The following is a 26,764-nucleotide window of genomic DNA, read 5'->3' on the forward strand; positions in this document are numbered from 1 at the left end:
TTTGATGTAGTTTTGTTCATGTTTCTTGTGTTTGGGGTTCATTGATCTAGTTGGATCTGTAGGTTCTTGGCGTTCATTGGGTTTGGAAAGTTTTGGGTCATTATTTCTCCAAATATTTTTGAATTTTTTTTTCCAACGTTTTTATTTATTTTTGGGACAGAGAGAGACAGAGCATGAACGGGGGAGGGGCAGAGAGAGAGGGAGACACAGAATCGGAAACAGGCTCCAGGCTCTGAGCCATCAGCCCAGAGCCTGATGCGGGGCTCGAACTCACGGACCGCGAGATCATGACCTGGCTGAAGTGGGACGCTTAACCGACTGCGCCACCCAGGTGCCCCCCTCCAAATATTTTTGAATCCTCTGGCTCTCTCTCTTCTTTGGGTACCTTCATTACAGGTAGGTTAGGCTGCTGGGAGTTGCCGCGCATCTTACCGAAGCCCTTGGCATAGTTTTTTAAAAGTTTATTTATTTATTTTGAGAGAGACAGTGGGCACATGAGCAGGGGAGGAAGAGAGAGAATCCCAAGTAGGCTCCAGGCTGTCAGTGCAGAGCCCAACGCGGGGTTCTGTCCCAGGAACCCTGAGATCATGACCTGAGCTGAAATCAAGAGTCAGATGCTTAACCAACTGAGCTACCCAGGTGGCCCTGATCTTTGCATTTTAAAGTCAATTTTCCTGTGTGTTTCATTTAGGGTAGGTTCTGTTGCTGTCTTCAAAGTCACTCTAAGGGTGCTATCGTCTAGAAATTCTCTCACGGCAGTAGGCTGGAAATCCTAGGGCTCACCGAGTCAGTTTCTCATCCTTTAGGGATCATAGTCTTTTGCTGTCTGAGAGCCAGTGTCTTAAAAACCAGTGTCTTTGGGGCGCCTGGGTGGCGCAGTCGGTTAAGCGTCCGACTTCAGCCAGGTCACGATCTCGCAGTCCGTGAGTTCGAGCCCCGCGTCAGGCTCTGGGCTGATGGCTCAGAGCCTGGAGCCTGTTTCCGATTCTGTGTCTCCCTCTCTCTCTGCCCCTCCCCCGTTCATGCTCTGTCTCTCTCTGTCCCAAAAATAAATAAACGTTGAAAAAAAAAATTAAAAACAAAAAACAAAAAACAAAAAAAACCAAACCAGTGTCTTTGATTTCTGCTGTTGTTTCAGGTGTAAGGGGAAATCTGGTCCCTGTTACTCCTTCTTGGCTGGAAGCAGAAGTCCTCATTCATTTGATTCTTAATTGCGTGGGGTCCACTATCACTGTTCAATATTCTTGCAGTCGGTCATGTGTTGGCCCGCCAATGGGATTGTCAACCTTGAGATCAGAGGCCATGTCTAATCCCCCTTTGTACTAAACCACAAGGCCTGGGCTAGTGACCTGCACGCAGTCGGAGTGCAATGCATATCTGAGCTAACCAGCATATTTTTGGTTCCTCGGACTCAGCATACTGAGGCTTGACTCATGATGAAAAATCAATGGATGTGAAATTTCTTATCCAACTTGATATTTTTAGTGTGTGAAAAATAGCCCGAAACTAAACTATTTTTGTTCCTATCTTGTTTTCAAAGAAGTGCCATTCTACTACTTCCTTTTAAAATTCACAACCACAGACATTACGGCACAGAGCTGTGGAAGAAACTCTGGGGCCCAAAACCACCCAGACTGCGAAGTAAAATGAACAGCCTGTCACTGCTCATCTGGATTTCCTCCCTGTCATTTGTGTTGGTCTCTTAGCTTTCCTCAGAGAGAGATTTAACGCTATTTGGTACCCGGGCTTCTCCCCCTGAGAGGGGCATGAAAGGAATAACAGAGAATCACAAGTTTTGGTTTCATTCTGGAGATGGAAATCGACTCAGTTTTTTATTGTACTCCTAAAGCGAGGTGCCCACTGAGCCCTAAAGGATATACAAGAAGCCCTGGTCTAAGATTTTCCGAGTACAAGCTGTCTGAGTTGTATAACCATAGATTCATGGCTTTAATATATCATTTACAAGGCAAGCAGGAACTTTTGTCCTGCTTTGAACAAAGAGAGAAAAAGCACTTTCACAGGACCAAACTGCTGGCAGAATGTACCAACAGCATAATTTAATACTTTTATCCAACAATGACTTAGCATGTCCCCTACCTCAGGGCCTTTGCACACATGGTTCCTTCTGGTGTGTTATTCTCTCAGATGCCTACAAGTCTCACTCTCTCACTTCATTCAAACCATGCTTAAAGGTCACCTTCTGAGAGAGGCTTCCCTTGATACCCTATCTAAAAGAGCACTGCGGCCGCTCCTCCCACTTCATGTGACATTCTTTTTACTCCCCCCTGCTTTAGTTTCTTCGTGTCATTTATTACTCACCAGCTGACAGTCAAAAAATATCTACATATACATCCACAGATAGAGGTTTATTTAACACATGCATTTATTTACTGAATATCCCTGGAGTAGAATATATATGTCAAGAGAATAGAAACCCTTTTGGCTGTATTCTCAGCATCTCAAATGGTGCCCGGCACATAGTGTGTTCATTATTGGATGACTGAACAAGTATTTGCTGATTTCCTACTCTGTGCAAAGGGCCTGGAGGGACTGTGAGGTAAATCACCCTAATCCCTCCTTGTTCAAGGACTTCATCTTTCTTCCTTCATACAGGAAGACATGTACAAGAATCCAGGGCTATACTACAAAGCAGAAGAATGGATTAAATCATGTCTTAAAAAAAATTTTTTTTACTCTTTATTTATTTTTGAGAGACAGACAGAGCGCAAATGGGGGAGGGACAGAGAGGGAGACGCAGAACCCGAAGCAGGCTCCAGGCTCTGAGCTGTCAGCACAGAGCCCAACGCGGGGCTCGAACTCACAGACCTCGAGACCATGACCTGAGCCGAAGTTGGAGGCTTAACTGACTGAGCCACCCAGGCACCCCTAAATCATGTATTTTGAGTGCATGAGAGGCAGCATGAATTTTGAGATGACCCTTACCCCAGAAGTTTGATGGGCACAGAGGGGAGGGCTGGGGAGCCCAGCCTGAAGGCTCAGAGCCCGTTTTGGACCTGAGAGGAAACCTGTGTGGCTGGGTTTGTAAAGAGGTAGCAGGAGACGAGGGGAGAATGGCGGTTTTTGGGTCTGATCCTGGAAAGCCAGCAAGTTTTAAGAATTTATTTTAAAGGAGTTATGTAAGACAGTATTTCACAACCTAGTCCAGCTCCTACCCAGAGAAACCGGGATGTCTATTAACATACCACTGAATTCATTAATGTGGTGACTATACTTATTCTATTGCCCTAAATATAGGTACTTTCACCTTTTCTCTTAGCAGTTATACACCATTAAAGTATGGCACCACTGTAACGTAATTTAGAGCTTTCACTGACAATTTGCTCGCTGATTCATTTACTCTACTTATTTATTTGTTTTTAAAGATTTGTTTATTTAGGGGCGCCTGCGTGGCTCAGTCGGTTAAGCGTCCGACTTCAGCTCAGGTCACGATCTCGCGGTCCGCGAGTTCGAGCCCCGCGTCGGGCTCTGGGCTGACGGCTCAGAGCCTGGAGCTTGCTTCCGATTCTGTGTCTCCCTCTCTCTCTGCCCCTCCCCCATTCATGCTGTGTCTCTCTCTGTCTCAAAAATAAATGAACGTTAAAAAAAAAAAAAGATTTGTTTATTTATTTAAGTAATCTCGACACCCAACGCGGGGCCCCAACTCATGACCCCAAGATCAAGAGTCGTCCGCTCCTCCAACTAAGCCAGCCAGGCTCCCCTACTTTTTTTTTTTTTTTTTTTTTTTAAATAATAAACTTACCTTACATGGGATCTTCATTTATAGTCCTGTATAAAAATGAACCCAGCATTTTCTCAAGGAAGCTTCTGGATGTGATCACACGTGCCAAGTGAATTTCACGTGACCAATACAAGAAGGATAGAACAGTAAAGTGGGACATAAGTCATTAGATTCTCCCCACCTGAGCAGGAAATCTTACGGACTGCTGGAAATCTTACAGACTACTGAAGCTTTGTAAACAACATCCTAACCCAACCCCGTCCAGCTCAAACCAATCCCGCCACTTTATAGGTGGGAAACTGAGCCTCCGTCAGAAGGAAGCGCTGTGTCAGTGGCTCAAACCTGGTTTGCTCAGATCTCTTCCTCCCCCTCTCACCTCTGTGGCAAAAGTGGGTAATATCAGGGCTACTAGGAACCATGCCATCGATGTGGGCACTCTGCCAGTTGACTCGGGGGTTTGGGGGAGGGGACTCTTGGTGGAAGAGGAGAGAGAAGAGTAAAAGAATTTAAGAAATAAGTCTTGGGCATTTTACTGTTCGAATGAGGATCTATTGTAAGTAGAATGGAAGGTCACCTCGGCCTTTAAAGCTGGAACAGGAGCTGTCCAGGGATGATCTGCTTTGGGTGGCCTCTTCCGGTTGCAGTACCCTGTCCCCACCAACGCTGAAAAAGTGCGATCCAGTCTCCTATCCCGCTGTGATTGGATCACGGACACTTATTTACTTACTTCAAAATGGAAGGGTTTTGTTGGATGGAAACAAAAGGAAATTCCAAGGATACCACCTGGACGCTAAGGAAAACATTGCAGCACTTGCCCGTTGAAGGAGGAATTGAGATCATTACTGCTTTTAATTGTCTTGGGAGCCAGTATTTTCTTAAAAGTTTTTTTTTTCTTCCCCCTCTTTTCCTAGCTGGACCTCTGGTGCTATGGTCCTCAGTTCATGGCTCATCATCCTGGGTCTGTGCCTGGTTCTCTCTCTCGATGGAGAGATTAATAAATTGATTGAGTGCCTTTTACCCCCTTCTCACCCCTCATGCCCCATCACTCACAGGCCCCTTTCTTGTTTGTTGTACATGTTCTTGTCACATGTGGACTGTTGTTTCATATGCCTATTATTTATTTTTATTTTTTACTTTGTACTATTTCTTCAATTGCATCCGTTATATTATGTTGCATGGAATCTATTACTTCTAGTGCAACCTAGAACTCCACATGTTCTGTTATCCATTCTCCCAATGATGGCACAGAGATTGCCTGGTCGGAAGGCTGTTTCACAGGGAATAGGGTCCTCAATCCAGTCCAGTCGAGTTTACATATAAATTCAATTCTTTGTGTTCCACCAACGTGGGGAACAAGGAAAATTTGTCCCTGTCATTATTAGACAGCTAAGCGGCCTCTGCCTGCCCTTGATTTGGTGGAGTAAAGGAAGGGGAAGAGAATAGGAACTGCTGAATTCATCTTTCTCTGCTCACTTAACACCTTCGAGAGGGGGGCCATGCGTTTTAAACAAATGGGCCGTTCCAAGAGAATCTTTCAAGGTCATTTCTCCAGGCTGAGCCCATTCGAAAACACAGCTGGAAATATAGGTTATGTCTTGAGTATTGTGATATTCAGGGTCAAGGACCAAGCATTGCAATAATCCACAGAGCTGGTGATGTCAACCAAGAGGAATTTATGCTGTCAACTGCCCAGACAAAGATGCATATCATCGCTGAAGCTTCTCAACACACTTCTCTCTCTTGCTTTGTTTGGGGAGGAAGGTCTCTCAATGAGCAGGGACACTGACAATTTCACTTTTGAAATTGGATATGGGAAAATCAGGATAAGCAAGTAAGTCTTCTCTTCCATTGGATACTTACTGAGCTAAAACTATGAGAGACCAAAGGGGATAATGTTTTATAAATGATGAGAGGTATTTTAAGTGGCCAACAATATAATTTTAATGCATTTAATTTCTCAAACTATGCCACAGTCTCCTATGTGGTAGAAAGTAGTTTTGGCATTTTGAATGTGGTGTCCATGTCTCCCATATGTTGGTTATAATTGAACCAAAAATGGATAAGGCAATAGAGGGTGTGGGTGGAAGACAGAACTTAGTTTAATGTATTTGTTTTTATTCCAAACACTGCAGCTGTGCACTTTTTAAGCAATGAGAGACAGATAGATAAGGAGGGAAGGAGAAAGGGGAAAAGAGAAAGAAAGAAAGAAAGAAAGAAAGAAAGAAAGAAAGAAAGAAAGACCGAAAGTCCATGAGAACTTCTGAAATCTAACCCTTCTCAACACAGTATAAATACCTAGTGCTTCTTTGTTGCCTGGTACTTCCTATGCCTGAGTATCAAGACTGTGTTGATGAGTAACTTGCATGAATAAGAAGACTGAGGTTAAGAAAAATGGACTCTGCCACTCAAAGCCATGTGACCTTCAACAGGTAGTTTCATCTTTCTAAATCTTATTTTTTTTCTCATTTGTACAAAAAGTGGGACAACTGCCTTACAAGTGGTTGTGCAGAGTAGGTGGGAATGCCCTTGGAAATTACCCAGGTGTTACACAAGCGTAAAAGATTTTCATGGGGTTCGAAGAAGGTATACAGGTTCCCCCACTATCTGAAAGTAGAGCGTTCCTACGAAAGCACTGGCAAGCCGAAATGATCTAAAGCAGATGCGCTTACCATTTCACAAAAGCAAAAATCCTATTCGTATTTCTTTCTGGTGGCAAACTCAGGTACTAGTGTGGGTCTTTCTACAGTAGTGAGAGTGAAATGGCTTAAAGCAAACGTCCAGATACCGTGGGAAATCTGTTCCTCCAAAGAGGCCAAATGAATGGATCGGGGAGATGAAACAACTCACCTTGGCAGTGTTTTCCTAGGATAGAATCTGGTGCCCGTATGGTTTCAAGGAAGCATGCCAAGTGGACTGGAGCTCACGTTCCAGAGACTGGGTGCACTCCACCTACCACCTCTAACTCCACCTTTAGAGAACCATAGGTCAAGAGCTCAAGGAAACAGGTTATCGGAATAAACAATGCGTTGGTCTTCCTCTTTCTCAGACACTCAGATTCTCTGATGAAGATAAATGTGAATGCGGAAGGACCTTAAGGCAAGAAAGCGTTCCAAGCCCGACCTGGTGGCCCATTTTATTTCTAGTCCTATACAGGACTTGATGTGGGGCAAATCCAGTCGGTGCTCCCTTTCAAATGTTTCAACTGTTTTCCAAGTCAGGGTTGTTATGATTTAGAACCGAAGGAGCTGCATTCTATTGACATTTGGCAAGTTACACATAGAAGAACCGCATTTTTGTTCGGATGCTGCCCTTTTCAGGGTTTCTTTAAGAATAGGAAGACTAGCATTTGACAGTCCTTGAAAAGTCAGTGTCTATTTCTTCTTGGCTATAGATGGGAGCTCTATTCATCCTTTGCTCTCCTTGAATTCTCACAAAATTACTGTCTATTTGGCAGACTCAGCATAATTGATACTGTTCTGGTATCTAATTTGCAGTACCAGGACAAAAAATGTAGTCCAGATATGTTGTGAATATATGGTTTCTTTGTTGTGTTGGCGTGACTTATAATATACGTTTGGTCTTTGTCCCCATTTCTGGCATAGAGCTCCTAAAAGTCTTGGAATTTCATATGAGCCCAATAAAGGTGTCTTTTGTTATGTTGACGAGATGACTTTGGGACCTCACCTAAGGATGACCAACCACGCCATGTGATTAGAGGGTTGGAACTTTCAGTCTTCACCCCCCCCCCCACCTTCTAAGGGAGGGAAAAGAGGCTGGATGCTGAATCTATTGTCAGCAGTCAATGATTTAGTCATTTAGGCCCACATAATGAAGCCTTCATAAAAATCAAAAAGCACACGACATGGTTTGGGAAGCTTCCAAGTTGGTGAAGGTGTAGAGGTGCTGAGACAGTGGTGCACCCCAAGGGTGTAGGAGCTCCGCACTCCTTTCCACATACCTTGCCCTCTGCACCTTCCATCTGGCGGTTCCTGAGTTATACCCTTTTATAATACGTCAGGGATCTAGTAAGTAAAATGTCCTTCTGAGTTCTGTGAGATGCTCTAGCAAATTGATTGAACCTGAAGAGGAGGTCATGGGAACCTGCAACCTATAGTCAATGGGCCACCTAGGCTTGCGACCGGTATCTGAAGGAAGGGGCACCCTTGTAGAACCGATCCCTTAACCTGTGGGATCTGACACCATCTCCAGGGAGACAGTGTGAGAAGTAGGTTGAATTGTTGGACGTCCAGCTGGTGTCTTAGAGCTGCTTGTTGGTGTGAGAAACTCTTCTAAACCCACACATTGGAACTGGATGCAGAACCTTATACTTGTTTACAAATGGTTTAGTGTGTCCTGAGGAGATGCTAAGCTCATTTTGGGCAGGAACTACGTCAGCTGCTACTTGTGTTCCTACTCCATTCTTCCCAGTAGGGTGTTTCCCTAACAAATGTCCCAAAGTACTGCTTGTTTCTTTACTTCTGATTATAAAAAGACTACATACTCACTTTTGGGAATTTGGAAAAACAAAAACAAAAAGAAGAAAACGACCAATTTCCATAATATTCCTTCCTGCTGCTAACATTTTGGTGGGGGTGACACAGATATTCTGTGGTTGAGCCTACAGGTTGTCTAAGAACAGCCATACCTCTCAATTTCCACTGCTCTTAGAACCTGGTTGTGTTCGCGCCTCTCAAACCCATGTACTTGAGGGAGTCTGGCTGGAACCAACTGTCTAGGTCTTGTGTTGCTGGGCAGTAATTGCCCTAGGGCCTGGGCATGGGACCCAGTCCTGGACAATGGAACCAAAGAAGATGTCTGAGGGTGGGTGGGGATTCGTAAAATAGAAGCTTGAGAGGAAATGCCCCTTCCTCACCGGCCATGGCACTCTCTATCATAAGGGAAGACACTGCCAGACTGCAAATGGTAGCACGGAGCACGGAAACACGCATCCATCTGGATGAGCCGCCAAATCCACTGGCCCCAGAGTGCACCTCTGGACTTCTTGTTCTGTGAGGTAACAGTGGCCTTTGCATTTAAGTCATTTTTAGCTGCATTTCTGTTATCTGTAGCCAAAATCGTCTTACGTATCATGCCTCCTTCTCTCAGTGGTATATTGTATATGCTGCCCTTGTCATAAAGTGGTCCTCAAAAGCAAACCCCACAAGATTGTGATTATCTGTTTGCTTCTGTCCCTTTCTCACAGAGCTCTGAGCTCTCTGAGGGGAGACTGGGTTTTTTGTTGGTTCTTATTTGGTTTTTCGTTCTGTTTTCCCCTCATGCTCAGACCCTAGCACAATGTCTGGCACGGTGTAGGCACTAAGATTTTGTGCAATGACGAAGCTGATGGCTGAATTAATTATTGTGGCTAAAAGCCACCCAATGGCAGGTGGCAAGTATTCACTGAGCATGCTCTTTTCATCCTCAGCTGTTCTCCAGTGAGCTGGGCTCACCAAAGTCACCCTGGAGCCTGCATTTGCTGAAGGTAAGTTTCAGGGGGAAAACTATAACATGTTAATCTGACACGACAGATACTAAAACTAAACATTTGATAGCACTATTAAGAGATGAAGGTAGGGATGCCTGGGTGGCTCAGTTGGCTGAGTGTCTGACTTTGGCTCAGGTCATGATCTCGTGGTTTGAGGGTTCAAGCCCCACGTCGGGCTCTGTGCTGACAGTTCAGAGCCTGGAGCCTGCTTTGGTTTCTGTGTCTCCCTCTGTCTTTGCCCTTCCCCCACTCACTCTCTGTCCCTCTCTCTCTCTCTAAAGTAAAATAAACATTAAAAAATTTTAAAAAGTGATGTTTAAAAAAAGAGAGAGACTTCATTTACTGGATAGCACTAATCCTCAAACACCTGAAATGATGCCCATCACCTAACTGAAAAGAGAATTCTTCACAAAGCGGTGTTTATGAACTCATTTCTTTTTTTCCCTTTAATATGGGGGTGCTATTTACTAGTTTGGTAATTGCTGATAATTGCTCTTTCAGGCCAGGGATTACTCATCACTGTGTGCTTTCCCTGTTAGATTGGAAGCTCTGTGAAGTCAGGGGCTACCTATGCCCTTAACCCTGGATTCAGTGCTTTCTACTTGCTCCGCAAACCACTTGTTTACTGAATGGCTCAACACTGGGGGGAGGGGAGGGGAGGTGGATTTCACGGTCACACAAAATTCCAAGCTCGCCCTGAGCTGATTCTGTCATTTGGGCTGTGAGTGGAGGAAGGGGAGAAGGAGGAATGATGTGGGGGGAGAGGAAGGAAGGTGAAAGTGAAGAAGAGTCTGACCTTCACCCCTGCCCGGAGTTGCCCTGAAAAAAATGCACTAATATGAATTGTGCACAAGGGGGCAGGCCAGAGCTGCTGTGAACGCCAACCTGCTGGCTATTTTGATCTTTGGTAATGTTTTTTAAAAAAAAATAATAACTGTTAATGCAGAGTAGGTTTGTGAGCACACTTTCTCTTATTAAAAGGCACTGAAAAAGCCAAATCTTTCTGTAATGGTGCCGTCATGTATTCCCCACAGCACATTTTAGTCCCTGTTAAAAAGGAACAAAATATGCATTTGAGGGTCCTTGTGTACTTTCTGTGGCCTCTTTGTAGAAGAATTGGTTCCAGAAAGGAATTAAGAAATTCAGGATTTCAGGCAACCCATTCCCAGAGCTTAACCTACACTTCTGTACTGAATATGAGCTAAGGAACAGCAGTTTTTTAAAACAAAAGCATGGATTCTAGTTCAGGTTTTCTCTCTTCCTAGATGTGTGACTTTGAGTAAGTCACTTAGATCTCTGGAATATACTATATATACATATATATATATAATATATAGAATATATAGAATATATAGTCCATATATATTATATTATATTATATTACATTATATTATATATATTTAATTTGTAAAATAAAAGGGACTTATTAGGGCCAACATTTCTCAATCTAATAAAACTATGGGTTGCAAGCTATTTAAAATCCCTATTGAGATTTCTAAGAAGAAAGAGGGTGAGGCAGGCAGAGGAACCAAGTCTTGACAAGTGAAAGGAGGAGAAGAGGCAGAGGTAAGAGGTTCCAGGCCAGGGAAAATGGGCTTCACTTTGGGAAAACACTGGACTGAGATCTCTAAACCTCTAAATTCTTTACATTTTCACTTGGATGTCTTCCAGAGACCCAACTTGCCCCACATCAAAGGCACTATCTTCTCCCCAGAAACCATCTCTCTTTCCCAGCATCTTTGCCTACGAATGGCTCACTCACTACATTTCCTTTGAATCCAGACCTGGACCCAGACCCTTGCCGGCCATTGATCTCAGAGCCAAGTTCTGGTGGAGAAGGCAACGAGGAGGTAACAAATGCATAGGCCATTATAATTGGTGGTGAGTTCTGCAGTGAAAGAGAGGGTGAGAGGTGCAGAGAGGGGCGGGGGGGAAGATGCCGGGATAGGTGGGCTCCTGGGCGTGCCTGAGGAGCATAGGGAGTTGAAAGAAGGGACATGGCAGACCATCTTTCATTCATTCCTTTTTCATCATCTATATCCAATCAGCCCCTACCTCTGGCTCATCTTTGCTTTGCACACCTTTTCTATCTCTGACATTCTTTCATATCTAATGTCTGACCTGGGCCTTTCCCCAGTGCCTAGACAAACTCTTCATTGGCCTCCCCGCTCCCCACATTTTTCTCACTACGTCTGCGAACTGCAGCCGACCTATCTTCCTCAACACTACTTCATGCTGTTATGCCACTACTCAAAATCTTCACTGGCTTCTTGCTGCCTATTGAATGATGATTGCTCTCCTCTTCCTTTAAGATCTCCAACATCAGCCCCATTTTAGCCATTCTGCCTACTGCCCAATGACACTGCTCCTCCACCCTATGAGAAGCCCCCTCTCGGTTCCAGGTGTCTTCATGCCTGCACATTTCGGTGGTGAAGTATGGGTGCTTTCGTCTCCCCATTTCCCCTTCCTGACGGGATCCAGCATTTCCTGATGGTCTCCACTTCTTCACATAGTCCCTCTGGCCTAGCACATCCCCATTCCTGCTACCATCATTGTTTTGGGGAGAGCATGCAGAATGACCCAAACCAGGCCAATCAGACTTTTGGATTCTTGAATCCTAGGACAGAAATGTTGCCTCTCCTGGATGATGTATGCATGCATGTGAAGCCTGGAACTAAAGAAGACACTAGATCTTTCCTTGATGACACGGGACACTGGACTTTACAGGTACGTGAGCCAGTAAAACCCCTTTATTGCTTAGGCTAGTTGAATTAGGGCTTTCTGTTGCTTGCAGTCAAGAGCATCCTAACAGCCTAAGCCTATTATACACCAGGCACTGTTCCAGCAAAGCCTTGCTCTCAAGAGGTTAACCTAGGATGGGGCTTGGAGGGCCCCTCCAAAAAAATACCAAAACCCTCCCCCCAAAAATACCAAAAAAAAATCACAAGAAATAAAAAAATAATTTTACATATTGGTAAGTTCTACGAAGAAAAGAAAATGATAGAGAAAGGTTAACCAGAGGGAAGGCTGTTTTAGATTGAGCAGTCAGGAAAGGCTTCTCTGAAGAAATGACATTTAATATTTACTGAGAAACAGGAACTAGCCCTGGGTAGATGAGGGGGAAGAACTGTTCCAAAGGGAACAGCCAGTGGGAAAGCCCTGTAGCAGGGAAAAAAAAAGTTGCAGGGTTCCAGAAACGGTCAGGAAGCCCTGTGGCCAAGCAAAGGTACAGAGTGGGACATAGTGATGCTTCTTCCTCTTTCCTTAATCACCTCTCCTTCTTTCTATAAATCTTTTGAAGATTTCAAGGCCTGTCTTATGCTCCACTCGCTTCTAGAACTTTCCTTGATTGAGCTAAGGATGTTCTGTCATCCTTTGCGCTTGGAAACCGGAACTTGGAAAGTAGCTGCAGTGTACTGTGTTTTATGGCTCTCTGATTTTTTCCTTAGGATTTTCCTGACTTTCCTTAATTTGATTCTAGTCTTTGATTCTAGCGTCGTAGGTTTTGAGGTGTCTGTCACAAAAACTCAATGCTAGTCAGGTTAATTATTGTGAAAATACACACCATGCTTCTAGATTCACCGCCTCCCTACCAAGGTGCATTTGAAATATGAGATGGAACTACATGGAGCTGTAATTTTGGGGGTGGGGGGTCAGGAATGTCAAACTTCGGCAATTACGTGTGGTGTGACTCATATTATAATATCCTCTTTAATTGCACTATAAGCCAACCCTACCACTAACTATCCAAATGCATTGGTCATGGTTCCAAACCGTTCCCTTTGTGGAACCTGGGCCTTCTAAGGAAATGCTCCTTTGTGGTGAAATGTACCTTTGCCACCTGACCATCCCTTACGTTAGTTGAGCGCAGCAAATTATTTTTAAAAAACCACTATGCAGTTTGACATTTATTTGAATTCAGGCTGGAATGCCGTGTTTGAATTTTATGCATATGACTGCTTTTTAGTGATGCGATTTGAAAAGAATGATGGACTGTTAGTACATATGTGATTTAGGCCCCCAAATTCTTGGCTGTTTTTGATGAAGCTACGACTGGACCCAGGCACCCATAAAGGAGACAGCCCCTCGGTCCTCTCTCTGGGCCCGGGAACTTGTTGGCAGAACTCTTTTCCTGTACTGGATTGAAAGAAGACAGAGAAGCGCTCCCCACGGATCAACTTGCTGCCACGATGATGCTCTTGGCCCCCACCCCCACCCTTAGCATGTGATCTGCCAAGATGGTGGGAATTAACCCTCCCAGGCTGGGGGCCCTCCTTTCCCTCTAGAACGGTCCAGTGGCTGTCGATTTTACTTTTGCTAATTATTGGTGTGAAACATGTTTTAACTAAACATGTTTAATTAAACATGTGCAAAAGGGCACGTGTTTCAGGATTATTCATTTGTCTTTCATCGCGACTACAACATTTTTGTACCTCCTTGGGCCCCAGTTTTCTCCCCTGTAAAACAAGACTCAGGCCAAATGATTTCTAAGGTCATTTTCAGCAAATACCATGTGATTAACCAATGACTTTTCATTGGTAAGATGTTATCCGCCTATTATAGGTACACCCCCCCACACACTTTTATTCATAGCTTTGATTTTGATCATCATTCCACAGGTAGCATTTCCATGCAAGTTTCTTTTAAAGAGAGGGAAAAAAATCTTCATCTGAGCAATACACACTTTGTCAACGACTTCATTACAGCTCTACCAAATTTCTTCAAACATGTCAAAGGCATTAAAAAGGACAACTTGAAAGTTCTAAAGGAAGCAGTTTGCATTTGGGGAAAAAAATAGTAAAAAAGTATCTGAATGATTTCTGAAGTGGTGAAATCCCCCCTTTTGCCCTTTCTCTTGAGTTTTAAAAATAGCCTAAATGGAATCTTACTCAACTTTCTACAAGAAAACATACCTTCAGGCTGAGAGACAGCATTAGAAATTTCATCCTAAAGAATTATTTTTGGGGGGAGGGGGTATGGGGTGGAGTTAGCCTCAAGATAGAGGCTTCTAATTAAATTGCCCTCTCAACCAGAACTGCAGAGTATACGCTATAATCACCACAATTCAGTTTAAATCTGGGACGGAATGATAATTTTGTTAGTTCAGAGGTTTTTAAACTATGGCTCATAACTGCTGGATAGTTTCCGATGACTTTTCAAGGTTCTGCAAGGCGTGTGTATTTGCTGGGGGACCAGGGGATTTTCAGTAAATGAACAAATAAGAAAGATTTCACAGTCTCAGGAAGTTTAAGTAGGTCTCCGATGACGGGGAAGTGCTGTAGTTGTCTTTCTGGCTTTGCAGAGGACAACAAATCCACAAGAAATTATTCGGGAGGAAGCTCTGAATGCCTTTCCTATGAACAGGATTGGATTTGCCTTTATTCATCCACGCCCTTCATCCCAGTTCACCTGCAGTACTGCTTTGGGAAGGAAAATCTGATGGTTGGAGTAGACAACAGGCAAGGAGTGCGGTATGTCCAACCCGTGACCTTGGCTTCAGCCCTTCGAGCTTACCACGTGAGCCAACCAGTCATAGGCAAACCAGATCATTCCCCCATGCATTTATTCAATAATAGTGATTGAGTGCACTGTGCTGGGTGAGAGGGACACTGAAACAGAAAAGGTGCGCAGGATCGAGAAGCTTACACTCCTGGGAGAGCAGACCTTGATGGATAAACACCTGAGTAACATGTAAATTAAAATTGTAATAAGAGCTATCCTCGAAACACCAAGGTTTACTGAAAGCACCGCACCTGGGGACTGAGCTTAACTGAGCAGTAGGCCAGGATTAGCTTCCTTGTGAAAGAGTCATTTGAACTGGAAACTGAAGGTTGAGGAAGAAAGTTGACCAGGTCAAGCGTGGGATCAGCATTCCAGTCAGAGGGACCAGTACGTGCAAAGTCCCTGAGGTGGGAAAGAGTTTGGCTCTCTCAAAAAACAGAAATGAAGGGACGCCTGGGTGGCTCAGTCGCTTAAGCGTCCGACTTCGGCTCAGGTCATGATCTCACGGTCCGTGAGTTCGAGCCCCACGTCGGGCTCTGTGCTGACAGCTCAGAGCCTAGAGCCTGTTTCAGATTCTGTGTCTCCCTCTTTCTCTGACCCTCCCCTGTTCATGCTCTCTCTCTGTCTCAAAAATAAATAAATGTTAAAAAAATTAAAAACAAAAAAAACAAAAAGACAAAAAACAGAAATGGAGCTCAATCTGGCCAGAGCAGTGGTTTCTAAAGCATGTTCCACAGGACCCTGAGGGTCTCTGAGACCCTTTCAGGAGTTCTGTGAGGCCAAACCTGTATTCAAAATGATACTGAGCTATTACCTGCTTTTTTCACTGTGTTGATATTTGCATGAATGGTGTAAACGCAATGGTGGGTAAAACTGTTGGTGCCTTACTGATAATAAAGCCACTGACACCAAGGAGTCCCAGCGGTCACAGTTTTACTCAGTTTTAAAAAGTGTCTGTTCACTTAAGACTGCCCTTCGTGAAGCAGGAAAAATCATCAGTTTTATGAAACCTCGGCCCTTGAGTGCATGTCTCTTTGGTATTCTGCGGGGCTAGCTGCAAAGTGTGCAGAAAGCACTTGGGCTGCATACCGAAGTATGAAGGTTGTCTCAAGGAAAAGCGTCTGTGTGACTGAGTTTCCGAGATGCACTTCTCCCGTTTTCGTGGAACGCTATTTTTACTTGAAAGAACAATCGACAGACAAATTCTGGTTATTGATACTTAGGTAACTAGCCTATATCTCCCAGGCAAGCAACTGGCAGTATTTGTTGCCAATGATACAGTTAAAGCTTTCACAGGAAAATGTTAGAATTTTGGAAAACTCGTATCTGCTACTTTGATCTTGATGTCATCCCAATACGTATAAATACTTTCTAATAAGATTGACTGTCGGGGGCTCCTGGGTGGCTCAGTCACTTAAGCGTCCGACTTCCACGGAGGGCATGATCTCACGGTTCATGAGTTCGAGCCCGGGTTGCTCAGAGCCCGGAGCTTGCTTTGAATTCCATGTCTCTGTCTCTCTCTGCCGCTCCCCTGCTCATGCTCTTTTTTTTTCCTCTCTCTCTCAAAAACAAATAAACATTAAAAAAAAAAAAGATTGATTGTGGTAATATTCTAGGTAGGTGTCAGACGATATAATTCTTCTGCAGAAATTTATGAAAATCTCCTTTGTGAAAAGCTGCATTTTACTTATAAATATAGATACAAAAATTCTAATTAGAATTCAGCCAAACACCATATCAATAAACCAATTAGAGTTTATTCAGGAATGTAAAAGTATTTTTACATTTAAAAAAAAATTTTTTTTAAACATTTATTTATTTATTTTTGAGACAGAGAGAGACAGAGCATGAACAAGGGAGGGGCAGAGAGAGAGGGAGACACAGAATCAGAAGCAGGCTCCAGGCTATGAGCTGTCAGCCCAGAGCCCGACGTGGGGCTCGAACTCACGGGACCACGAGATCGTGACCTGAGCTGAAGTCGGACGCTTAACCGACTGAGCCACCCAGGCGCCCCGGGAATGTAAAAGTATTTTTATATCAGGAAATTGTTTAACATATCAGGACTTAAGCAAATTAAGGAGTGAAAATTGATAAGATTTCATCAATAGATGCTTAAAAGACATGCAATACAGTAGACATTCCTAAGTAAACTCTAACTAAAAGATGACTATAAGGAAAGCACTTAAATATAATAAAAATATTTCCCAAAACCCTCCACTAATTGTCCTCATAACAGCAATTAAGCCATTCTATTTAGGGGCACCTGGCTCCACCGCTGATCCAGCTCTGCCCTAGTGTGGAACTAGCTTGGGAGTCTCTCTCTCTCCCTCTGCCCCTCTCCCCACTTGCTCTCTCTCTCAAATTAAAAAAAATAAAATAAAATAAATACAACCATTTCATTAAAAATCAAGATCTAGACGGAAAAGCCTATTATGACCATTACAGTTTGACTTTGTCTTGGGAGATCTAGTAAATGTAATAAAAAAAGAAAATGAGTAACTAAAATAAACACTTGAAAAGAGAAATAAATACTGTGCATTTTTGCCCATGATATAAAATTCAAGCGATCCTAGTGGTTTTTTTAAGCATTATAATTAATAAGAAAATTTAAGAATCAGGATATAATACATAAATTGTTAGCTTTTATTTACTCTAAAAATAATCACATAGAAATGGAAAAGAAAAATATTCTATGTATAAAATAGTGAGCAAAAATATCAGAGAATACAGCTAATAATAAAAATGCATCTCGGGGGGTGGGAGGGAGGGGAGGGTGGGCGATGGGTATTGAGGAGGGCACCTTTTGGGATGAGCACTGGGTGTTGTATGGAAACCAATTTGACAATAAATTTCATATATTGAAAAAAAAATAAATAAAAACTTGTAAAATAAAAAAAAATGCATCTCTATGAATAAAACTGATCTTACTAAGGGCCACAAAACAAAGTCAGACCAACGGAAAGACATGTCGCATCCTTGGTGAGAAAGCGGAATATCACGACACTATTAATTCTCCCCCTAAATATATAAGGATAATGTTATTGCAGTTACAGTTGCAGGCTTTTTTTGTTGGGGGATATGGAGGCTAGATAAAATTATCTTAAAGTTCACAAGGAAAAATAAATACTCAAGAATAACCAAGAAAAGAATAAAAAAAGAACAGGAACAGGTTGTCTTACCATTGCATCAGAATATACTATAAGACCATTATGAAATAAATATCTTACTAGTGTGAGAATGAGAAATGGATCAGTGGAAAAGAAAAGAGAATCCAGAAGTAGTCTTATATATGGTCATTTAATATACATTATATATCAAATGTGGTAGTGCAATTTAGTGGGGAAATAATAAATTGTTTTAAAAATGAGACCAGTATAACAGGGTATCCATCTGAAATAAAATAAAATAAAACTCCTCTTTTACACCATATACAAAAATACATTCCCCCAGAGAGTACACTTGTAATGGTAAACAATAAAACAGGGCAAAATATTGCAGCAATATCTAGGAGACTTTGTGTACAATCTATGGACAAGGAAATCTTAAGAAGATTGGAAAACACAAAGACTCTAAAAGAAAAGATATATCTGACCACATTAAAAATGTATATGGTAAAAGATATATAAACAAAATCAAAATACAAATGACAGATTTGGGATACAATATTTGGAGCGGCAAGTATTTAAGTATTTATACCATATGGCAATTAATTATATAAGAATAAAGGAACTTATATAAATAGAAAGAAATTTTATAAATTGTCAGCTCAACAGAAATGATCAAAGAATATGAAAAGGCAATTTATAGAAACACAAATCCAGGGAGCCAACAAGTGTAAAAAAAGATGCTTGAATTTACCATAGGTGGGGAAATGCAAATTAAGTAATAACGAGATGTCATGTCACGATCAGCAGGTCAGTCAAAATTAAAAACAACTACAACAGGGGCGCCTGGGTGGTGCAGTCGGTTAAGCGTCCGACTTCAGCCAGGCCACGATCTCGCGGTCCATGAGTTCGAGCCCCGCGTCAGGCTCTGGGCTGATGGCTCAGAGCCTGGAGCCTGCTTCCGATTCTGTGTCTCCCTCTCTCTCTGCCCCTCCCCTGTTCATGCTCTGTCTCTCTCTGTCCCAAAAATAAATAAAGGTTGAAAAAAAAAAACAACTACAACATATGCCATTGGTGGATATGTGAATTTTATAGCATTTGAGGAAAGAAATCTAGCATTAGCCATTAAAATTTAAAATATACATACTCAGAAGAATAGATAGGCAAACTGTGGCATGTGCAGACAATGGAATACTACTCAGATGTAAAAAGGAACATATTTCACATGCAACAGCATGGTTTAACTTCAAAAACATTGTGCTGACAGAATCATCCGGACACAAAAGAGTCCAAACTGGATGTTTCCATTTATGCCAACTTTAGCAGAGGGAAAACTAAGCTCCAGTATTAGAATGTATGCCTCAGGATGTCTACTTATAGCAATATCCAGAAAGGCAAAGATTAGAAAATAAATGAATCCTCATTAATACAGGATGGGTGATTGTAGGCCACACCAAGGACTAGGGTACTGTCAGTGAAAAAAGAAAAAAAGAGAGGTACACCAAGTGGCTTGGAGGGATTTTTTCAAGACACTGTTTATACATGAGTGCAGAAAAGCATTAATATAATCCTGTGTTTGTGAAGCAATGCCCCCAGCCCCAAACCCAAATGTGCGTAAACGCATACGCGTGTGTATATTGTGTCTGCAACTCATTATAAGGACATGGAGGAAAATTTGGAAACATAATATTAGGTACGTTAATATGGATCACAAGGGTAGGGAATGGAAGGAAAGAAAAGAGTGACCTAAAACAACAGTGTATACGATATGATTACATGTGTGCACTTAAAACTTCTATTTAGGGGCTCCCGGGTGGCTCAGTCAGTTAAGTGTCCGACTGTTGATTTTGGCTTAGGTCATGATCTCCCGGTTTGTGAGTTTGAGCCCCCAGTTGGGCTCTGTGCTGACATCATGGAACCTGTTTGGGATTCTCTTTCTCCCTCTCTCTCTGCCCCTCCCCTGCTCATGCTGTCTCTCTCTCTCTCTCTCAAAATAAACAATTTAAAAAATTTAATAAAAACATTTATATTTATAGGGGCGCCTGGATGGCTCAGTTGGTTGAGTGTCCAACTCTTGTTTTTGGCTCAGGTCATGATCCCAGGGTCATGGGATTGAGCTCCAGTTGGCTCCGCACTGAGAGTGCAGGCTGCTCAAGATTCTCTCTCTCCCCCTCTCTGTCCCTCTCCTACTTGCACGTGTGCACTCTCTCGTGCGCTAAAACATAAACATAAAAATAAACAAACAAACAAACAAATAAATAAATAAATTTACATTTATAGAGGATTACTCCAGGAAAACGCTGCCCATCTTGTTGATAATTTGAATTTGATCCTTGGGTTAAACCAGACCTCCCAGCTATGCATTTGGACTGCATATCGGTCTTCCTTTACTTGCACAGAATGGAACTTTAAAAGCCACCTCTATCGTACAAAGAAGAAACTAAAGCTGGAAAGCTTAACCAACTTGCCCCAACGAACACAGTGAGGAAGTGGCAGACCACGGATCTGAACCAGGCAATCTAACTCCACAAGCCACACCCACATGTTTGCTAAAGGCCTTCTGAGAGTTTAGCAGCCTGATGAGTGAGAAACTTGCCCTGGGTCAAAAATTTAAGGAAGTGCTGAAAAACTCAGAGAGCCAGATAAATAATATTTGGAAACAAAAATGATACGAATGCAAACCCCCACCCCCTGACATTTGAACAAAAATATCAAAAAAGATTTTTTTTTTAGATTTTTTAAATGTTTATTTATTTTGAGAAAGAGAGAGAGAGAGAGAGAGAGAGAGAGAGAGAGAGAGAGACAGAGCGTGAGCAGGGGAGGGATAGAGAGAGAGGGAGACACAGAATCTGAAACAGGCTCCAGGTTCTGAGCTGTCAGCACAGACCCCAACGCGGGACTTGAACTCATGAACAGTGAGACCATGACCTGAGCTGAAGTCAGACACTTAACCAACTGAGCCACCCAGGAGTCTCCCCTCTTTTTTATGTTTATTTATTTTGAGAAAGAGAGAGAGTGTGTGTGAGCAGGGGAGTCACAGAGAGAGAGAGGGAGAGAGAGAATCCCAAGCATGCTCCACGCTCAGCATGGACCCCTATGTGGGCTCGATCTCACAACTGTGAGATCATGACCTAAGAGGAAATGCAGAGTATGTCACTTAACCAACTGAGCCACCTAGGCGCCCCAAGAGTCTGCATTTCAAACAAGCCCATGGTCGTGCCCATGTTACTGGTCCACAGACTTCACTTGCTTTCGAGTAGTAGGGAGCAGGACAGAAAGACTGAGAAGCACCAAAATAATGATAGGGCTCTGGACTCCAGCGTCTGTGTAAGGTTCTACAATAGCCCTGTCAGATGGGTTGCTGCCCATCAAAGACCACCAGGAACACCCTCTAGTCACACAGAGTTAGATTTATTTACCTTGCTGCAAGAGAACACATAGCAAGGGACCACATGAGGGAGTTGGAAGAGTTTATTATAGGATTTGGGCTTGTGCTGGGGGAAACTCAGGAGGGGTAGGGGCTGGGAGCCGTCTAGGCACAAGGGCAATGTGATGACTGGACATCTTGGTACTTTTTTTCTTTCCTCTCCTCTCCTCTCCTCTCCTCTCCTCTCCTCTCCTCTCCTCTCTTTTCTTTCTTCCTTCCTTCCTTCCTTCCTTCCTTCCTTCCTTCCTTCCTTCCTTCCTTCCTTCCTTCCTTCATTTTTCGGTCCAGGAGGATGACGGGTTAAAGTAGATAAAGCTCCATCATAGAGAAGTAGTGGTCACACAAATTAGCCAGAAGAGGGGCACGTTAATTATGTCTGTGGTTGCTGAGTGTCTTTCTGTCTGTCTTGGGTCATCCCTAGTCACAAGTGGCCTTGTGGCTGGTTTGTTCCAACACAAGTATGGAGTGACCTTTTCTGATTATTGTTTTAATCCTGTGAGTGATGTTTATGTTCCCTTAGGAGCACTGCAGCCAGCTAGACCTGGGCGACCCGGGCCCCAGATCCAGGCTCTGTGCCTCTGAGGGCCTCTCACATTGGAGCAGCATGACTGGAATTTTCTAAGCGCTTCCCCAGTGTCCGAGACTGGCCAGGGCTGTCTGTGCCACCGTGCAGGGGCACCCTGAGCCTGGGCTGGAACTCATGTGGGCTCCAGGTCCTGTTTCCCCTGCCTCAGAGCACTCTGAATCTCTACCCTGACCGCGGGGTTGCTCTGATGCCCCGAGGAGCTCGAGACGACTCCCGGGCCCATGTGGTCATCTGCCGGCCTGTGTCCGGGCACCTGTTCCCGGAGGGCCGCCTGGCAAGCGGCTTGTTCCCACCAGCCAATACAGGGTTTCTTTTGTACAACTGTGTGGGACCAAGCTTCCAGAAGGGTGCTGGCACGCCGATCTAGAGCGACTGAAACTGATTTTTGCTTTTGTTTTTTTACATTTAGTGTTTTATTTATTTTCTAATGCACATTTTTATTTAAAAGTTCTTTTTAGCTCCATTGAGGTATAACTGACACAACTGTGAGACATTTAAAGTGTACGTTGTGATGCTTTGAGATACGTCTACATTGTAAAAGGATCTCCACCTCCCCCCACCCCCACCTAGCTAGTGAACACATCCATCACCTGACATATGCACCTTTTTTTTTATTTAGTGAGAACATTTAAGTTCTACTGTCTTAGCAAATGTCAGTTACACACTGTATTGTATCGACTATAGTCACCATATTATACCTTATATCTTCAGACCCTATTCATCTTAGAGCTAAAAGTTTTCCCCTTTTACCAACCTCCCTATTTCCCCCACCCCCCAGCCCCCTTCAACCCTTCGTTTCTGAGGCTGTTTTGTAGATTCCACTCAAATTGTTCATATAGGGGGGCCCCCATGAAAAATATTTGCCGGGGGCCCCTCACATCCAAGGATTGGACCCATCACAGCCTAGCGGGCAGCTGCTGGGGCCATTATTGACTTTTTTGAAAGATTATCACCCTCCTTAGAAAGAACAGGAAACAGAGGCTCACGGAGGTTAAGCAAGTCGCCCGTGACTCTGCAGCAGGTGAATGGGGACGCAGAGCCCCAGACTCCCATGAACACGCTCTAACCCATGCACTCCCTTGGCCACTCTGCCAACCCCAAGGGCACCTTGGATGACTCCAGCCCCATCATCCGTGTTCCATGCATTGCTGACATTTTGAACACTGCTCCTGCTTTTCAAATTGCTTAAATGGTCTTTTAATTTTTTTTTTTTTTTTCTGCATGGTACTTGTAAATCTCACGCATCTTCCATATTTTGCTCTTTCCCTGCTGCCTCCTCCTGACGCTATGTCCTTTGGACCGATACTGATACCCAGTCCAGATTTGTCACAGGATGATGGAAACACTCCAGAGCATTAACTTTGGCTTTATGTGAACACCAGAGGCTGCGAACAACTAAGAATGTTCTCTCAAATGGCACGGGGACTATCCAGATTGCTGGGGGTGGTGCTGAGGTTAGCTGTGAGGAGGAGGCGGCATGTGGGCAGGGAAGCAAAATGTGTTAAGTCTTCTATTATGGGGTCAGCCCACCCAGTGTGGCCACCCTCCCCACTGCAGATTTCAAGAACTAGAACCAGAGGGAAGTTGGGCCGTGACTAAGAGGCTCCGTGCCCTCTCAGCAGAGAGAGGGGGTCTTGCAGCTTCCATGACATGAGGCCTCTTTTATGCCTTTGGAGAAGATTCCAGAGCACAAAAGTATTAGGAAGTCTCCTCTGTGTGAGTTCAGTGGTCTTTGGAAGCACTTGGGAAGCAGTGTCTATCATGGAAAGCGTGTTGACTTCGGAGTCTACTGATGTGGGCTGGAATCCCAGCATTGCTAGTATAGTAGCTGTGACCCTGTGGAAGACACCTCAGCTCTCTGTGCCTCAGTTTCCTCCTCTGAAGGGTGGAGGTAATAATTCCTTCCTCAAATGACTGCCGTGAGAACTGACTGAGATGATGCTAGGACAGTGCCTGGTACCGGGTACACTGTGGTCATTGGCATCTTTTTTATCTTAAACTGTCTTATTGACGACAGCTTCAGAGCGTGGGCCTGTGCTCCCTGGTGTCACCTCAAAAAGTTGGGGGAGGGGCACCTGGTTAAGTGTCCAACTCTTGATTTCAGCTCAGGTCATGATCTCTTGGTTTGTGGGTCAAGCCCCACGTCGGGCTCAGCACTGATGATGCAGAGCCTGCTTGGGTTCTCTCTCCTTCTCTGTCCTTCCCCTGCTTGTGCACTCTCTCTCTCTCTCTCTTAAAATAAGTAAATAAAAATATTTTTTTTAAGTTAGGGAACCTCTCCCACTTATATGTAGTTTGTTTTGAAAAATCGGTTACAAGTGAGCCATCCAGGAATACGTCCAAACCCTTTCCACCCATTTTCCATGTTCAGCCTATATCACCCCTGCAAGTCATGAAGTCCCAAAACTGCTGTGTAAAATAGAAGCTCCTTTCACTCATCCGGAAGCTTCCCTTTCGGAGCTCACTCTATTCCTAACCTTCATAATTTCCTTGACACTTGAACACCTTCTTTTTCCTCTTTATCCATTTTGTGTCTCGCTCACCACAGTGTTTCTGGTAACTTGAAGACTTTCAAGAATATTCCAGGGCTGACCACACCCTCCTGTTTTCTTCCTCCTGCTCAGTGTTTCTATGCTGAAGGCCCGATGTTTTGTGAGCTGCTTAGGGAAGGTCAGTTGGTGGCCTTTGCTTTGGGGTGAGATGTATCTAGGCTTGACCCCTGTCTCTACTACTCAGCAGTCAGCCATGTGACTCAGTCCCATGTGTAAAGGTAACTGCCATAAGTCTGGAGGGGGTCAGTGGGACCACACAAGGAAATGCTCGGCAGGGCGGGAGACCAGGCCCAAGAGCTGTGACAGCCCTGGTGGCCAGTCCACCTTGGAGCAAACCTCATCTTTTCTTGCCTAACTCCTGCCAACCTCCTCTTGACCAACTTTCTGGCCTCCCACACTATCCATTTTGCATACTGTTGCCAACTTCTATTCCTAAAATGTGACTTTTATCATGCCGTCCTTCTACTCAAAAAAAAAAAAACCCAAAATCTTCAAAAATTCCCCCTTGATGAGTCTTGCGTTTAGAGCCCTGCACAGAATAGCCTCACAATTTCCTCCCTCTCTTTTCTCAGCCTCCTCTGCCTCCACATCCCTGCACCTGTCTTCCAACATCTGAGGATTCTACAAATATCTGGAGACGCCAACAGGCCTGCCACCCGGCCCACAGACTCTGGAGCAATGAACACCCCCGGGGAAGTGGAGATCTGAACTCTGCCTCCAACTGTGAACGGGGGTTTAGTTGGGGGTAGTTCAAGTCAGAGGAGACGAGAGTGCCTGGCAAGAAAAGACACAATGAAAAGAGAAGATGATGGCAGGGACATAGGGTATGGGGGCAAAGAAGTCTGGAGAGGCGGCAGTCTGGGGCCTAAGTGGGGCAGTGGGAGGTGAGGGTGGGGGGTGCATGGCCCCCTAGGCCAGCACAGGCGTTTGGGTTGTGGCCTGTGCCCGGTGGAGGCTCCCGACCATTCTTCAGCAAGGATGTAGCATTCTGTAATTTCCAAAGAAAAGGGCAGTTTTAATGGTCATAGAAGGATGTTATGGTTATTATAGAGAATTGGAAAGATACAGAAAATATCGAAAAAACATAAAGAAGCAAAAATGAGAAAACGCAAATCTTGTGGCCTTGAGGTAAACATTGATAATGTTATTGCATTCCCTTCTTATTCTTTCCCTCCCTCTCGCACCCTGCCTCCCTGTAACGAGTGCTCACTATGTACAAGGTATTGTTGTAAGACCTCTGCTCAGTTGATCCTCACGACAGCCCTGTGTCGAAGACAAAATAATTTTCTGCACTTACAGATGGGGGAGCGTTAAGAAGCTTCTCTGGGCTTCGGACCAGAGGGCAGGCTCTGAACCCCCGGGGCCACATTGCTGCTTGACGGTCACGCGGTCAACACAAACACACGTGTATGTAGAGAAAGGTAAAATTTTTGTTTAAAATGGAGTCTGGCATTCTAATCTTCTGAATTGGGGTTTTAAAAAGAATTTTGAGGGGCGCCTGGGTGGCGCAGTCGGTTAAGCGTCCGACTTCAGCCAGGTCACGATCTCGCGGTCCGTGAGTTCGAGCCCCGCGTCGGGCTCTGGGCTGATGGCTCAGAGCCTGGAGCCTGTTTCCGATTCTGTGTCTCCCTCTCTCTCTGCCCCTCGCCCGTTCATGCTGTGTCTCTCTCTGTCCCAAAAATAAATAAACGTTGAAAAAAAAATTAAAAAAAAAAAAGAATTTTGATGGGCGCATGAAGGGGCTGTGTAGGTGGGGAGTCGTTCAGAAAGTGTGTTGGGAAAGACAAGCCCACAGGAAAGAGAAGGACGAGGTGAGCATGGGGGGTGGGGAGGAGGTGATGAGTACAGAGACCTTTAGGAGGTAGAAATAACAGATGACTCAGTGTGTGTGCACCTGAGTGCATGTGTGTGCATGTGTCCATGCGTGTGCACGTGTGTGTGTGTGTGTCAAGGAGGTAGTTGAGGGAAAGCACATGATGAGGGAAATCCCAAGGATTTTTTTATTGAGCACCTAGGTGGGTGGGAAAGCCCTCACAGGAGGGAGGAAAGTTAGGGGGACCAGGAGGGAAGAGTTCCTCTGGGGCCTCATGAGAGGGTATTTTCTGCCACCTGGACCTGTTCACTAGGCAGTTAGACACACACAGGTGGAAAAGAGTGGAATCAGCTGCATCATTCATACTCAAGTCTAAGGACGTGAGGTTCCCTGGAGAGGATATTTAAAAGAGGAAACAGCAGGGAAAGCTTAGGGACAGGACGTCAGACAGGATGGCAGAGTCTGATGGTTGGATTCAAGAGTGGCCAACACACAGAGATCACAGACCAAGTGGGATGGGATCAGGAGGAGGAGGCCACTGGACTCAATGCTCTCC

The 26,764-nt window shown here is 44.2% G+C and overlaps 1 protein-coding gene and 1 long non-coding RNA gene across 2 annotated transcripts in view; one reads left to right on the forward strand and one right to left on the reverse strand.

Annotated features, from left to right (window-relative positions):
* Window positions 1–26,764, reverse strand: part of KCTD1 (potassium channel tetramerization domain containing 1) — a 188,391-nt gene that overhangs the window by 146,855 nt on the left and 14,772 nt on the right. The window lies entirely within an intron of this gene.
* On the forward strand, window positions 5,756–25,253 carry LOC109493372. The gene is made up of 5 exons (XR_002147588.3): window positions 5,756–6,168; window positions 9,165–9,221; window positions 10,896–11,074; window positions 11,846–11,951; window positions 24,968–25,253. It is a non-coding gene; the product is annotated as an uncharacterized LOC109493372 (long non-coding RNA).

This window comes from Felis catus, chromosome D3 (genome assembly GCF_018350175.1).
Source record: "Felis catus isolate Fca126 chromosome D3, F.catus_Fca126_mat1.0, whole genome shotgun sequence".
NCBI classification, from domain to species: Eukaryota; Metazoa; Chordata; class Mammalia; order Carnivora; family Felidae; genus Felis; species Felis catus.